Below are 16246 nucleotides of genomic sequence, written 5' to 3' on the forward strand. Positions count from 1 at the left end.
GTATGAGTAAAGGGGAGGGGTATGGGGATCAGAGAGGGTTATGAGTCTAGGGGAGTGGTATGGGGATCAGAGAGGGCTATGGAGATAGGGGAGGGGTATGAGTATAGGGGAGGGGTATGGGGATAGGAGAGGGGTATGACTATAGGGGAGGGGTATGTATAGGGGAGGGGTATGGGGATCAGAGAGGGCTATGGAGATAGGGGAGGGGTATGAGTATAGGGGAGGGGTATGTGGATAGGAGAGGGGTATGTATAGGGGAGGGATATGTATAGGGGAGGGGTATGGGGATCAGAGAGAGTTATGAGTATAGGGGAGTGGTATGGGGATCAGAGAGGGCTATGGAGATAGGGGAAGGGCATGAGTATAGGGGAGGGGTATGGCGATAGGAGAGGGGTATGAGTATAGGGGAGGGGTATGGGGATCAGAGAGAGTTATGAGTATAGGGGAGTGGGATGGGGATCAGAGAGGGCTATGGAGATAGGGGAGGGGTATGAGTATAGGGGAGGGGTATGAGGATAGGAAATGGATATGGGTATGAGGAGAGCATGAGGGTGGGGAAGGGGTCAGGATAGTGGAGGGGTATGAGGATAGGAGATGGATTTGGGTATGAGGATGTGAAATCTTGAGCAACACACAAAATGCTGGAGGAATTCAACAGCAACTATGCAAGGGGTTAAAAAGGATGTTTTAGGATGAGATCCTTCATGTTGTTATTGCACACGCAGCGTAAAGCAGGAACAGGCCGCTTGGCCCACAGTGTTGTGCTGAGCCAATTAAATTAGTAATCAAATGACCAACTAAACTAATCTCTTCTGCCTACACAATGTCCATAGTTTCATTTTTCTCACATTCATCTAAACGTCTCCTGAAAGTCTCTAATGTTCCTGCCTCTACCACCTCCCCAGGCAGCACATTCCAGACACCCACCCCACTCTGTGTGTAAAAAGCTTGCCCCTTACGCGATCTTTGAAATTACCCCCTCTCAGCTTAAATGCATGCCCTCTGGGAGTAGGCATTTCAACCCCGGGAGAAAGATACGGTCTGTCTACTCTATCTATGGCTCATGATCTTGTCATCTCATAATCAGATCTCGTCCCAGCTCTGGCAGTCCAGAAAGAATGAAGGTTTGCCCAACCTCTCATTATCACATGACCTCTAAACCAGGCAGCATTCTGGGAACTCGCCCCAAAGCCTCAACATTCCCCCTACGATGAGATGATCAGAACTGTAAACAACACTCCAGAAGCAGCCACACTTCAGTTTTATAAAGATGCAGCATCACTTCCTGACTATTGAACTTGGTGCTTAGACAAATAAAGGAAAGTATGCTATATGCCTAGAGTTACACTATGGTCCTCAGGCCCAGTCCGTCCTTGCTGACCTGAGTTAGGCCTGAAGTGCCAATCAGCCTCATCCCTCCTTTTTCTGATGAACTCAGTGATGTCTCACCATGCCAGCCCAGGAGGCTCCGGACGCGTTCACTGGGCCTGAGTAGTGCTGCCTGAGAGAGGAGCTGGTCCTGGGGTGGGGGTGCAAGACATTGTCTTGTGTGGGTGGGGGCCTCTGCAGAAGTAGAGAACATTCTAACTGGTTGCATCATTGTCTGTTTGGAAGGACCTCTGCATAGGATCAGAAAAAGCTGCAGAAGGTTGTGAACTCAGCCAGTTCCATCACTGGAACTGGCCTCCCCTGCGCATCGAGCACATCTTCAAAAGGCAATGCCTCAACAAGGCGCATCCATCATTATGACCCCATCAGCCATGAAATGCCCTTCTCTCATTGCCACCATCAGGGAGGAGGTACAGGAACCTGAAGACACACACTCAACGATTCAGGAACAGCTTCTCCCCCTCCGCCATCAGGGAGGAGGTACAGGAGCCTGAAGACACACACTCAGCGATTCAGGAACAGCTTCTCCCCCTCTGCCATCAGGGAGGAGATACAGGGGCCTGAAGACACACACTCAGCGATTCAGGAACAGCTTCTCCCCCTCTGCCATCAGGGAGGAGATACAGGGGCCTGAAGACACACACTCAGCGATTCAGAAACAGCTTCTTCCCCTCTGCCATCAGGGAGGGGGTACAGGAGCCTGAAGACACACGCTCAACGATTCAGGAACAGCTTCTTCCCCTCTGCCATCGAGGAGGAGGTACAGGGGCCTGAAGACACACACTCAACAATTCAGGAACAGCTTCTTCCCCTCTGCCATCAGGGAGGAGGTACAGGAGCCTGAAGACACACGCTCAACGATTCAGGAACAGCTGCTTCCTCTCTGCCATCAGGGAGGAGATACAGGAGCCTGAAGACACACACTCAACGATTCAGGAACAGCTTCTTCCCCTCTGCCATCGAGGAGAAGGTACAGGAGCCTGAAGACACACACTCAGCGATTCAGGAACAGCTTCTTCCTCTCTGCCATCGAGGAGGAGGTACAGGGGCCTGAAGACACACACTCAGCGATTCAGGAACAGCTTCTTCCTCTCTGCCATCGAGGAGGAGGTACAGGGGCCTGAAGACACACAGGCAACGATTCAGGAACAGCTTCTTCCCCTCTGCCATCGAGGAGGAGGTACAGGGGCCTTAAGACACACACTCAACGATTCAGGAACAGCTTCTTCATCTCTGCCATCAGGGAGGAGGTACAGGAGCCTGAGGACACACACTCAACGATTCAGGAACAGCTTCTTCCCCTCTGCCATCGAGGAGGAGGTACAGGAGCCTGAAGACACACACTCAACGATTCAGGAACAGCTTCTCCCCCTCTGCCATCAGGGAGGAGATACAGGGGCCTGAAGACACACACTCAACAATTCAGGAACAGCTTCTTCCCCTCTGCCATCAGGGAGGAGGTACAGGAGCCTGAAGACACACGCTCAACGATTCAGGAACAGCTGCTTCCTCTCTGCCATCAGGGAGGAGATAAAGGGGCCTGAAGACACACACTCAACGATTCAGGAACAGCTTCTTCCCCTCTGCCATCGAGGAGAAGGTACAGGAGCCTGAAGACACACACTCAACAATTCAGGAACAGCTTCTTCCCCTCTGCCATCGAGGAGGAGGTACAGGAGCCTGAAGACACTCACTCAACGATTCAGGAACAGCTTCTTCCCCTCTGCCATCGAGGAGGGGGTACAGGGGCCTGAAGACACACACTCAGCGATTCAGGAACAGCTTCTTCCTCTCTGCCATCGAGGAGGAGGTACAGGAGCCTGAAGACACACACTCAACGATTCAGGAACAGCTTCTTCCCCTCTGCCATCGAGGAGGAGGTACAGGGGCCTGAAGACACACAGGCAACGATTCAGGAACAGCTTCTTCCCCTCTGCCATCGAGGAGGAGGTACAGGGGCCTGAAGACACACACTCAACGATTCAGGAACAGCTTCTTCATCTCTGCCATCAGGGAGGAGGTACAGGAGCCTGAGGACACACACTCAACGATTCAGAAACAGCTTCTTCCCCTCTGCCATCAGGGAGGAGGTACAGGGGCCTGAAGGCACTCACTCAACGATTCAGAAACAGCTTCTTCCCCTCTGCCATCAGGGAGGAGGTACAGGGGCCTGAAGGCACTCACTCAACGATTCAGGAACAGCTTCTTCCCCTCTGCCATCAGGGAGGAGGTACAGGGGCCTGAAGGCACTCACTCAACGATTCAGGAACAGCTTCTTCCCCTCTGCCATCGAGGAGGAGGTACAGGAGCCTGAAGACACACGTTCAACGATTCAGGAACAGCTTCTTCCCCTCTGCCATCGAGGAGGAGGTACAGGAGCCTGAAGACACACGCTCAACGATTCAGGAACAGCTTCTTCCCCTCTGCCATCGAGGAGGAGGTACAGGAGCCTGAAGACACACACTCAACGATTCAGGAACAGCTTCTTCCCTGCCATCGAGGAGGAGGTACAGGAGCCTGAAGACACACGCTCAACGATTCAGGAACAGCTTCTTCCCCTCTGCCATCGAGGAGGAGGTACAGGAGCCTGAAGACACACGCTCAACGATTCAGGAACAGCTTCTTCCTCTCTGCCATCGAGGAGGAAGTACAGGGGACTGAAGACACACACTCAGCGATTCAGGAACAGCTTCTTCCCCTCTGCCATCAGGGAGGAGTTACAGGAGCCTGAAGGTGCACACTCAGTGATTCAGGAACAGCTTCTTCCCGTCTGCCATCAGGGAGGAGGTACAGGAGCCTGAAGACACACACTCAACAATTCAGGAACAGCTTCTTCCCCTCTCCCATCGAGGAGAAGGTACTGGAGCCTGAAGACACACACTCAACGATTCAGGAACAGCTTCTTCCTCTCTGCCATCAGGGAGTGGGTACAGGAGCCTGAAGACACAGACTCAACAATTCAGGAACAGCTTCTTCCCCTCTGCCATCAGGGAGTGGGTACAGGAGCCTGAAGACACAGACTCAACAATTCAGGAACAGCTTCTTCCCCTCTGCCATCGAGGAGAAGGTACAGGAGCCTGAAGACACACACTCAACAATTCAGGAACAGCTTCTTCCCCTCTGCCATCGAGGAGGAGGTACAGGAGCCTGAAGACACTCACTCAACGATTCAGGAACAGCTTCTTCCCCTCTGCCATCGAGGAGGGGGTACAGGGGCCTGAAGACACACACTCAGCGATTCAGGAACAGCTTCTTCCTCTCTGCCATCGAGGAGGAGGTACAGGAGCCTGAAGACACACACTCAACGATTCAGGAACAGCTTCTTCCCCTCTGCCATCGAGGAGGAGGTACAGGGGCCTGAAGACACACAGGCAACGATTCAGGAACAGCTTCTTCCCCTCTGCCATCGAGGAGGAGGTACAGGGGCCTGAAGACACACACTCAACGATTCAGGAACAGCTTCTTCATCTCTGCCATCAGGGAGGAGGTACAGGAGCCTGAGGACACACACTCAACGATTCAGAAACAGCTTCTTCCCCTCTGCCATCAGGGAGGAGGTACAGGGGCCTGAAGGCACTCACTCAACGATTCAGAAACAGCTTCTTCCCCTCTGCCATCAGGGAGGAGGTACAGGGGCCTGAAGGCACTCACTCAACGATTCAGGAACAGCTTCTTCCCCTCTGCCATCAGGGAGGAGGTACAGGGGCCTGAAGGCACTCACTCAACGATTCAGGAACAGCTTCTTCCCCTCTGCCATCGAGGAGGAGGTACAGGAGCCTGAAGACACACGTTCAACGATTCAGGAACAGCTTCTTCCCCTCTGCCATCGAGGAGGAGGTACAGGAGCCTGAAGACACACGCTCAACGATTCAGGAACAGCTTCTTCCCCTCTGCCATCGAGGAGGAGGTACAGGAGCCTGAAGACACACACTCAACGATTCAGGAACAGCTTCTTCCCTGCCATCGAGGAGGAGGTACAGGAGCCTGAAGACACACGCTCAACGATTCAGGAACAGCTTCTTCCCCTCTGCCATCGAGGAGGAGGTACAGGAGCCTGAAGACACACGCTCAACGATTCAGGAACAGCTTCTTCCTCTCTGCCATCGAGGAGGAAGTACAGGGGACTGAAGACACACACTCAGCGATTCAGGAACAGCTTCTCCCCCTCTGCCATCAGGGAGGAGATACAGGGGCCTGAAGACACACACTCAGCGATTCAGGAACAGCTTCTTCCCCTCTGCCATCAGGGAGGAGGTACAGGGGCCTGAAGACACACACTCAGCGATTCAGGAACAGCTTCTTCCCCTCTGCCATCGGGGAGGAGGTACCGGAGCCTGAAGACACACACTCAACGATTCAGGAACAGCTTCTTCCTCTCTGCCATCAGGGAGGAGGTACAGGGGCCTGAAGACACACACTCAACGATTCAGGAACAGCTTCTTCCCCTCTGCCATCGGGGAGGAGGTACAGGAGCCTGAAGACACACACTCAACGATTCAGGAACAGCTTCTTCCCCTCTGCCATCGAGGAGGAGGTACAGGAGCCTGAAGGCACACACTCAGCGACTCAGGAACAGCCTCTTCCCCTCTGCCATCAGATTTCTGAATGACAATAAACCCATGTACACTACTTCACTATACTTCTTGCTCTCTTTTTGCAATACTTATTTCTTTTTAAAAATATATTTCTTATTGTAATGTATAGTTTTTTACTGTTGTGTATTGTACCGCTGCTGCAAAGCAACAGATTTGCGACACACAACAGTGATATTAAATTGGATTCAGATTCTGTCTTCATCGAAGGTGTGATATGACCTGTGGGAGGTCTGGGTGGGTAGGGACCCTTGGGTGCCCAGCCTGATGTGTCCACCTGCCCCACCCTGGCCATGTGCTGGCTCGGCCTCTCCACTCCCACATGCCAGCTGTTCAGTTCAACAGCTGAAGTGGAGGACCAGCAGGAAAACACATTCTCCCAGCGGGGAGGAGCAGCACCACCTCTGTGCTGCTCTGGGACAGCTGCAACCTGTTTACCACAAACTCCGAGAATTAAGAAGGGCGAACGTCAGGAGCAGTTCTGGTCACATGAGCGGTGTAACTGCACACGCCGATGGACACATTGACCTTTCCATTCCCAAAGAAAAGCCAAGGCCATTAAAATGTCTGCTCTTTTTATTGTTGTTTGCTGAACATGGTTAGCAACCTGTCCCTGAGCAGCCAGTTGTAGAGCATACAACATAGCACACAGGACATAGGACAGAGAACAGGGCATAGGACACGGGATATAGGACAGAGAACAGGGCATAGGACAGAGAACAGAACATAGGACACAGGACATAGCACATGGGACATAGGACACGGGACATAGGACAGAGAACAGGGCATAGGACAGGACATAGGACAGAGAACAGGACATAGGACAGAGAACAGGACATAGGACAGAGAACAGGGCATAGGACACAGGACATAGGACAGAGAACAGAACATAGGACACAGGACATAGCACATGGGACATAGGACACGGGACATAGAACAGAGAACAGGGCATAGGACAGAGAACAGGGCATAGGACACAGGACATAGGACAGAGAACAGGGCATAGGACAGAGAACAGGGCATAGGACACAGGACATAGGACAGAGAACAGGGCATAGGACAGAGAACAGGGCATAGGACACAGGACATAGGACAGAGAACAGGGCATAGGACAGAGAACAGGGCATAGGACACAGGACATAGGACAGAGAACAGAACATAGGACACGGGACATAGGACAGAGAACAGGACATAGGACAGAGAACAGGGCATAGGACACAGGACATAGGACAGAGAACAGGGCATAGGACAGAGAACAGGACATAGGACAGAGAACAGAACATAGGACACAGGACATAGGACAGAGAACAGGACATAGGACAGAGAACAGGGCATAGGACAGAGAACAGGGCATAGGACAGAGAACAGGGCATAGGACACAGGACATAGGACAGAGAACAGGGCATAGGACAGAGAACAGGGCATAGGACAGAGAACAGGGCATAGGACAGAGAACAGGGCATAGGACACAGGACATAGGACAGAGAACAGGGCATAGGACAGAGAACAGGGCATAGGACAGAGAACAGGGCATAGGACACAGGACATAGGACAGAGAACAGGGCATAGGACAGAGAACAGGGCATAGGACAGAGAACAGGGCATAGGACACAAGACATAGGACAGAGAACAGGGCATAGGACACAGGACATAGGACAGAGAACAGGGCATAGGACAGAGAACAGGGCATAGGACACAGGACATAGGACAGAGAACATAGGACACGCGACATAGGACATGGGACATAGGACACGGGACATAGGACAAAGAACAGGGCATAGGACACAGGACATAGGACATGAGACATAGGACACGGAACATAGGACAGAGAACAGGACATAGGACAGAGAACAGGGCATAGGACAGAGAACAGGGCATAGGACACAGGACATAGGACAGAGAACAGGGCATAGGACAGAGAACAGGGCATAGGACAGAGAACAGGGCATAGGACACAGGACATAGGACAGAGAACAGGGCATAGGACAGAGAACAGGGCATAGGACACAGGACATAGGACAGAGAACAGGGCATAGGACACAGGACATAGGACAGAGAACAGGACATAGGACAGAGAACAGGGCATAGGACAGAGAACAGGACATAGGACAGAGAACAGGGCATAGGACACAGGACATAGGACAGAGAACAGGGCATAGGACAGAGAACAGGGCATAGGACACAAGACATAGGACAGAGAACAGGGCATAGGACACAGGACATAGGACAGAGAACAGGGCATAGGACAGAGAACAGGGCATAGGACACAGGACATAGGACAGAGAACAGGGCATAGGACAGAGAACAGGGCATAAAACACAGGACATAGGACAGAGAACAGGGCATAGGACAGAACAGGGCATAGGACACAGGACATAGGACAGAGAACAGAACATAGGACACGGGACATAGGACAGAGAACAGGGCATAGGACACAAGACATAGGACAGAGAACAGGGCATAGGACACAGGACATAGGACAGAGAACAGGACATAGGACAGAGAACAGAACATAGGACACGCGACATAGGACATGGGACATAGGACACGGGACATAGGACAAAGAACAGGGCATAGGACACAGGACATAGGACACGGGACATAGGACAAAGAACAGGGCATAGGACACAGGACATAGGACATGAGACATAGGACACGGAACATAGGACAGAGAACAGGACATAGGACAGAGAACAGGGCATAGGACAGAGAACAGGGCATAGGACACAGGACATAGGACAGAGAACAGGGCATAGGACAGAGAACAGGGCATAGGACAGAGAACAGGGCATAGGACACAAGACATAGGACAGAGAACAGGGCATAGGACACAGGACATAGGACAGAGAACAGGGCATAGGACACAGGACATAGGACAGAGAACAGGACATAGGACAGAGAACAGGGCATAGGACAGAGAACAGGGCATAGGACAGAGAACAGGGCATAGGACACAGGACATAGGACAGAGAACAGGGCATAGGACAGAGAACAGGGCATAGGACACAAGACATAGGACAGAGAACAGGGCATAGGACACAGGACATAGGACAGAGAACAGGGCATAGGACAGAGAACAGGGCATAGGACACAGGACATAGGACAGAGAACCGGGCATAGGACAGAGAACAGGGCATAAAACACAGGACATAGGACAGAGAACAGGGCATAGGACAGAACAGGGCATAGGACACAGGACATAGGACAGAGAACAGAACATAGGACACGGGACATAGGACAGAGAACAGGGCATAGGACACAAGACATAGGACAGAGAACAGGGCATAGGACACAGGACATAGGACAGAGAACAGGACATAGGACAGAGAACAGAACATAGGACACGCGACATAGGACATGGGACATAGGACACGGGACATAGGACAAAGAACAGGGCATAGGACACAGGACATAGGACATGGGACATAGGACATGAGACATAGGACATGGAACATAGGACAGAGAACAGGACATAGGACATGGGACATAGGACACAGGACATAGGACAGAGAACAGGGCATAGGACAGAGAACAGGGCATAGGACACAGGACATAGGACAGAGAACAGGGCATAGGACAGAGAACAGGACATAGGACACAGGACATAGGACAGAGAACAGAACATAGGACACGGGACATAGGACAGAGAACAGGGCATAGGACACAAGACATAGGACAGTGAACAGGGCATAGGACAGAGAACAGGGCATAGGACACAGGACATAGGACAGAGAACAGGACATAGGACAGAGAACAGAACATAGGACACGCGACATAGGACATGGGACATAGGACACGGGACATAGGACAAAGAACTGGGCATAGGACACAGGACATAGGACATGGGACATAGGACATGAGACATAGGACACGGAACATAGGACAGAGAACAGGACATAGGACATGGGATATAGGACAGAGAACAGGACATAGGACAGAGAACAGAACATAGGACACGGGACATAGGACATGGGACATAGGACACGGGACATAGGACAAAGAACAGGGCATAGGATACAGGACATAGGACATGGGACATAGGACATGAGACATAGGACACGGAACATAGGACAGAGAACAGGACATAGGACATGGGACATAGGACAGAGAACAGGACATAGGACACGGGACATAGGACAAAGAACAGGACAAAGGACATGGGACAAAGGACAAAGAACAGGACATAGGACATGGAACATAGGACAAAGAACAGGACATAGGACATGGGACAAAGGACAAAGAACAGGACATAGGACATGGAACATAGGACAAAGAACAGGACATAGGACACGAGACAAACAACAAGGGACATAGGACATGGGACATAGGACAGAGAACAGGACATAGGTCAGAGAACAGTATATAGAAGATAGAATATGGGACATAGAACATAGCACATATAACATAGAACATAGGAACATATGACATATGACATGGGACATACAACATAGAACAGGACATAGGACAAAGGACATAGAACATAACCTAGAAGATAGAACATGGGACATAGGACAGAGAACATAGAATATTGTAGAATACAGGATTAAGAACATAGGATATAAAAGCATGGGATCTTACAGCCCACAATGTTGTGTTGAATTTTTAACCTACTCTAAGATCAGTCTAACCCTTCCTACATAGCCCTCTATTTTGCTATCATCTATGTGTCTATCTCAGAGTTTCTTAATGTATCTGCCTCTACTAGTGCTATTGTCAAGGTGTTCCATGCACCCACCACTCTCGGTGTAAAAAATCTTCCTTCAGACATCCCCCCACTATACTTTCCTCCAATCTCTGTAAATGTATTAGCCATTTCCACGCTGGGAAGAAAGTCACTGGCTGTCCCCACAATCTATGCCTCTTATCATCTTGTACACACCTATGAGGTCATCTCTCATTGTCACAAATGGGCTTTGCACTGTATGTGCGATAAATAGAGGGACCTGAATCTGAATCTTGAACTCATCCACTCCACCCCCACCCTTCTCTCGATGTGTGGTGGACAGTATACTGACTGGAAACAATGGAAAATCATACAAGAAGTTGTGGATACAGCCCAGTCCATTATGGTGACAAAAGTTCAACGTAAATTTACTATCAAAGTACGGTACATATCTGTCACCACATACAACCCCGAGATTCATTTTCTTGCGGGCATTGTCAGTAAGTACAAAGAAGCTTAATGGATTCAATGTAAAACTGCACACAAGATGGACAAACAACAACAATGTGCAAAAACAACCACTGCCATTACAGAAGAAAAAGAAATAATACCAGATAAGCAATAAGCATCGAGAGAATATGGAAACAGGTCAGTGCTGGCGTGAATGGAGTGAAGTCCAGGAGCCGGGGTTGTAAGGATTTTTACATCCTGTAAGGAGACCAGAGACCAGGCCTGGTGTTCACTGACTGACGGGCCCCACCCACTTCGCTCCACCTCTCACCTACTTCTTTATTCTGGCAGCTTCCCCCTTCCTTTCCAATCCTGATGAAGGGTTTGGCCCGAAACATCAACTGTTTGTTCATTTCCATGGATACTGCTTGACCTGCTGAGTTCCTCCAGCATTTTGTGTGTATAAATCTGAGAAATTGGCCCAGCATTCCCGCTGTGAGTCAATGCCAAATATGGCAAAGGTAGGGCAGCTTATTAACCAGAAACAAAACAGGAATCAGCAACTGGAATGCACAGAGTGTGCAAGAGGAACTTAAGAAAACTCTCGGTGAGTCAAATTATGGAGAACACTTCATATTTCTGTTCAAAGGCCAAGAAGTTATGCTGCATCTTTATAAAACTCCAGTTCGGCCACATCTGGAGTGTTGCCTACAGCTCTGGCCACTCCACTACGGGAAGGATGTCGAGGCTTTGGAGAGGGTGCAGAAGAGGTTCACCAGGATGTTACCTCGATTAGAGGGCATGTGCTATCACCAGAGGCTGAGGGAAGGTCTGATAGAGGTTCATAAGATTGTGCGAGGCATAGACAGGGTGGATAGAGATAATTTATCTCCCAGGGTTGAAATGTCTAATACCAGAGGGCGTGCATTTAAAGTGAGAGGGGGTAATTTCACAGGGAGATGTGAGGGGCAAGTTTTTTCTCTCACGGGGGTGGGGGGTGCCTGGAATGTGGTGCCTGGGGTGCTGGTAGAGGCAGATACATCAGGGACTGAAGAGACATTTAGATTGGCAATGAATGTGAGGATATAGACATTGTGTAGGAAGAAGGCACTAGTTTAGTTCACCATCTGATTAGTAATGTAATTGGTTCAGTACAACATTGTGAGCCGAAGGGCCTGTTCCTGTGCTGTGTTTCCAGGCATGTATGAGGAGCCAGATGATGTGGGCGAAGTCACTGAGAACAACACATGGGAGAAGGGACGGGTTTGTTGGATGTATGAGGTTTGATGAATGCCCAGGGCCAGATCTAGTCTATCCCAGGTTGCAATGTGAAGGTAAGACATCACTGTGGACCTGCCATGTTTTCTGTGTCACTGGAGTGCCAGAAAGCTGGAGGATATCTTACGTTGTTCGAAACCCAATTTCCCTCGGCTGTAACGAAACTCAATTTCCCTCGGCTGTAACGAAACCCAATTTCCCTCGGCTGTAATGGAACCCAATTTCCCTCGGCTGTAACGAAACCCAATTTCCCTCGGCTGTAACGAAACCCAATTTCCCTCAGCTGTAACGAAACCCAATTTCCCTCGGCTGTAATGGAACCCAATTTCCCTCGGCTGTAACGGAACCCAATTTCCCACGGCTGTAATGGAACCCAATTTCCCTCGGCTGTAACGAAACTCAATTTCCCTCGGCTGTAACGAAACCCAATTTTCTTCGGCTGTAACGAAACCCAATTTCCCTCGGCTGTAACGAAACCCAATTTCCCTCAGCTGTAACGAAACCCAATTTCCCTCGGCTGTAATGGAACCCAATTTCCCTCGGCTGTAACGAAACTCAATTTCCCTCGGCTGTAACGAAACCCAATTTCCTTCGGCTGTAACGAAACCCAATTTCCCTCGGCTGTAACGAAACCCAATTTCCCTCAGCTGTAACGAAACCCAATTTCCCTCGGCTGTAATGGAACCCAATTTCCCTCGGCTGTAACGGAACCCAATTTCCCACGGCTGTAATGGAACCCAATTTCCCACGGCTGTAACGAAACCCAATTTCCCACGGCTGTAATGGAACCCAATTTCCCTCAGCTGTAACGAAACCCAATTTCCCACGGCTGTAATGGAACCCAATTTCCCACGGCTGTAATGGAACCCAATTTCCCTCGGCTGTAACGAAACTCAATTTCCCTCGGCTGTAATGGAACCCAATTTCCCATGGCTGTAATGGAACCCAATTTCCCTCGGCTGTAATGGAACCCAATTTCCCTCGGCTGTAACGGAACCCAATTTCCCTCGGCTGTAATGGAACCCAATTTCCCTCGGCTGTAACGAAACCCAATTTCCCACGGCTGTAATGGAACCCAATTTCCCTCAGCTGTAACGAAACCCAATTTCCCACGGCTGTAATGGAACCCAATTTCCCACGGCTGTAATGGAACCCAATTTCCCTCAGCTGTAACGAAACCCAATTTCCCTCGGCTGTAATGGAACCCAATTTCCCTCGGCTGTAACGGAACCCAATTTCCCACGGCTGTAATGGAACCCAATTTCCCTCGGCTGTAACGAAACTCAATTTCCCTCGGCTGTAACGAAACCCAATTTTCTTCGGCTGTAACGAAACCCAATTTCCCTCGGATTTAACGAAACCCAATTTCCCTCAGCTGTAACGAAACCCAATTTCCCTCGGCTGTAAGGGAACCCAATTTCCCTCGGCTGTAACGAAACTCAATTTCCCTCGGCTGTAACGAAACCCAATTTCCTTCGGCTGTAACGAAACCCAATTTCCCTCGGCTGTAACGAAACCCAATTTCCCTCAGCTGTAACGAAACCCAATTTCCCTCGGCTGTAATGGAACCCAATTTCCCTCGGCTGTAACGGAACCCAATTTCCCACGGCTGTAATGGAACCCAATTTCCCACGGCTGTAACGAAACCCAATTTCCCACGGCTGTAATGGAACCCAATTTCCCTCAGCTGTAACGAAACCCAATTTCCCACGGCTGTAATGGAACCCAATTTCCCACGGCTGTAATGGAACCCAATTTCCCTCGGCTGTAACGAAACTCAATTTCCCTCGGCTGTAATGGAACACAATTTCCCATGGCTGTAATGGAACCCAATTTCCCTCGGCTGTAATGGAACCCAATTTCCCTCGGCTGTAACGGAACCCAATTTCCCTCGGCTGTAATGGAACCCAATTTCCCTCGGCTGTAACGAAACCCAATTTCCCACGGCTGTAATGGAACCCAATTTCCCTCAGCTGTAACGAAACCCAATTTCCCACGGCTGTAATGGAACCCAATTTCCCACGGCTGTAATGGAACCCAATTTCCCTCGGCTGTAACGAAACTCAATTTCCCTCGGCTGTAATGGAACCCAATTTCCCACGGCTGTAATGGAACCCAATTTCCCTCGGCTGTAACGGAACCCAATTTCCCTCGGCTGTAACGAAACCCAATTTCCCACGGCTGTAACGGAACCCAATTTCCCTCGGCTGTAATGGAACCCAATTTCCCTCGGCTGTAACGAAACCAGATTTCCCACGGCTGTAACGAAACCCAATTTCCCACGGCTGTGACGGAACCCAATTTCCCTCGGCTGTAATGGAACCCAACTTCCCACGGCTGTAACGGAACCCAATTTCCCTCGGCTGTAATGGAACCCAATTTCCCTCGGCTGTAACGGAACCCAATTTCCCTCGGCTGTAATGGAACCCAATTTCCCTCGGCTGTAACGGAACCCAACTTCCCACAGCTGTAATGGAACCCAATTTCCCTCGGCTGTAATGGAACCCAATTTCCCATGGATGTAATGGAACCCAATTTCCCTCGGCTGTAACGGAACCCAATTTCCCTCGGCTGTAATGGAACCCAATTTCCCTCGGTTGTAATGGAACCCAATTTCCCTCGACTGTAACGGAACCCAATTTCCTTCGGCTGTAACAAAACCCCATTTCCCTCGGCTGTAACGGAACCCAATTTCCCTCGGCTGTAATGGAACCCAATTTCCCTCGGCTGTAACGGAACCCAATTTCCTTCGGCTGTAACAAAACCCAATTTCCCACGGTTGTAATGGAACCCAATTTCCCTCGGCTGTAACGGAACCCAATTTCCCTCGGCTGTAACGGAACCCAATTTCCCTCGGCTGTAATGGAACCCAACTTCCCACGGCTGTAACGGAACCCAATTTCCCTCGGCTGTAATGGAACCCAATTTCCCTCGGCTGTAACGGAACCCAATTTCCGTCGGCTGTAATTGAACCCAATTTCCCTCGGCTGTAACGGAACCCAATTTCCCTCGGCTGTAATGGAACCCAATTTCCCTCGGCTGTAACCGAACCCAATTTCCCTCGGCTGTAATGGAACCCAATTTCCCTCGGCTGTAACGGAACCCAACTTCCCACGGCTGTAATGGAACCCAATTTCCCTCGGCTGTAATGGAACCCAATTTCCCACGGATGTAATGGAACCCAATTTCCCTCGGCTGTAATGGAACCCAATTTCCCACAGATGTAATGGAACCCAATTTCCCTCGGCTGTAACGGAACCCAATTTCCCTCGGCTGTAATGGAACCCAATTTCCCTCGGCTGTAATGCAACCCAATTTCCCTCGGCTGTAATGGAACCCAATTTCCTTCGGCTGTAACAAAACCCAATTTCCCACGGCTGTAATGGAACCCAATTTCCCTCGGCTGTAACGAAACTCAATTTCCCTCGGCTGTAACGAAACCCAATTTTCTTCGGCTGTAACGAAACCCAATTTCCCTCGGCTGTAACGAAACCCAATTTCCCTCAGCTGTAACGAAACCCAATTTCCCTCGGCTGTAATGGAACCCAATTTCCCTCGGCTGTAACGAAACTCAATTTCCCTCGGCTGTAACGAAACCCAATTTCCTTCGGCTGTAACGAAACCCAATTTCCCTCGGCTGTAACGAAACCCAATTTCCCTCAGCTGTAACGAAACCCAATTTCCCTCGGCTGTAATGGAACCCAATTTCCCTCGGCTGTAACGGAACCCAATTTCCCACGGCTGTAATGGAACCCAATTTCCCACGGCTGTAACGAAACCCAATTTCCCACGGCTGTAATGGAACCCAATTTCCCTCAGCTGTACAGAAACCCAATTTCCCACGGCTGTAATGGAACCCAATTTCCCACGGCTG

At 50.2% G+C, this 16246-nt stretch overlaps 1 protein-coding gene across 1 annotated transcript in view; it reads right to left on the reverse strand.

Annotated features, from left to right (window-relative positions):
* The window catches only part of LOC132406078 (keratin-associated protein 5-1-like), a 34857-nt gene extending 23517 nt beyond the window's left edge, over positions 1–11340 (reverse strand). Inside the window, exon 1 of the mRNA XM_059991286.1 lies at positions 11256–11340. The gene's annotated coding sequence lies outside the window, so the exon portion shown is untranslated. The remainder of the gene's footprint in view (positions 1–11255) is intronic.
* Positions 11341–16246: the final 4906 nt, after the last annotated feature.

Source organism: Hypanus sabinus, chromosome 2 (genome assembly GCF_030144855.1).
Source record: "Hypanus sabinus isolate sHypSab1 chromosome 2, sHypSab1.hap1, whole genome shotgun sequence".
Lineage (NCBI taxonomy): Eukaryota > Metazoa > Chordata > Chondrichthyes > Myliobatiformes > Dasyatidae > Hypanus > Hypanus sabinus.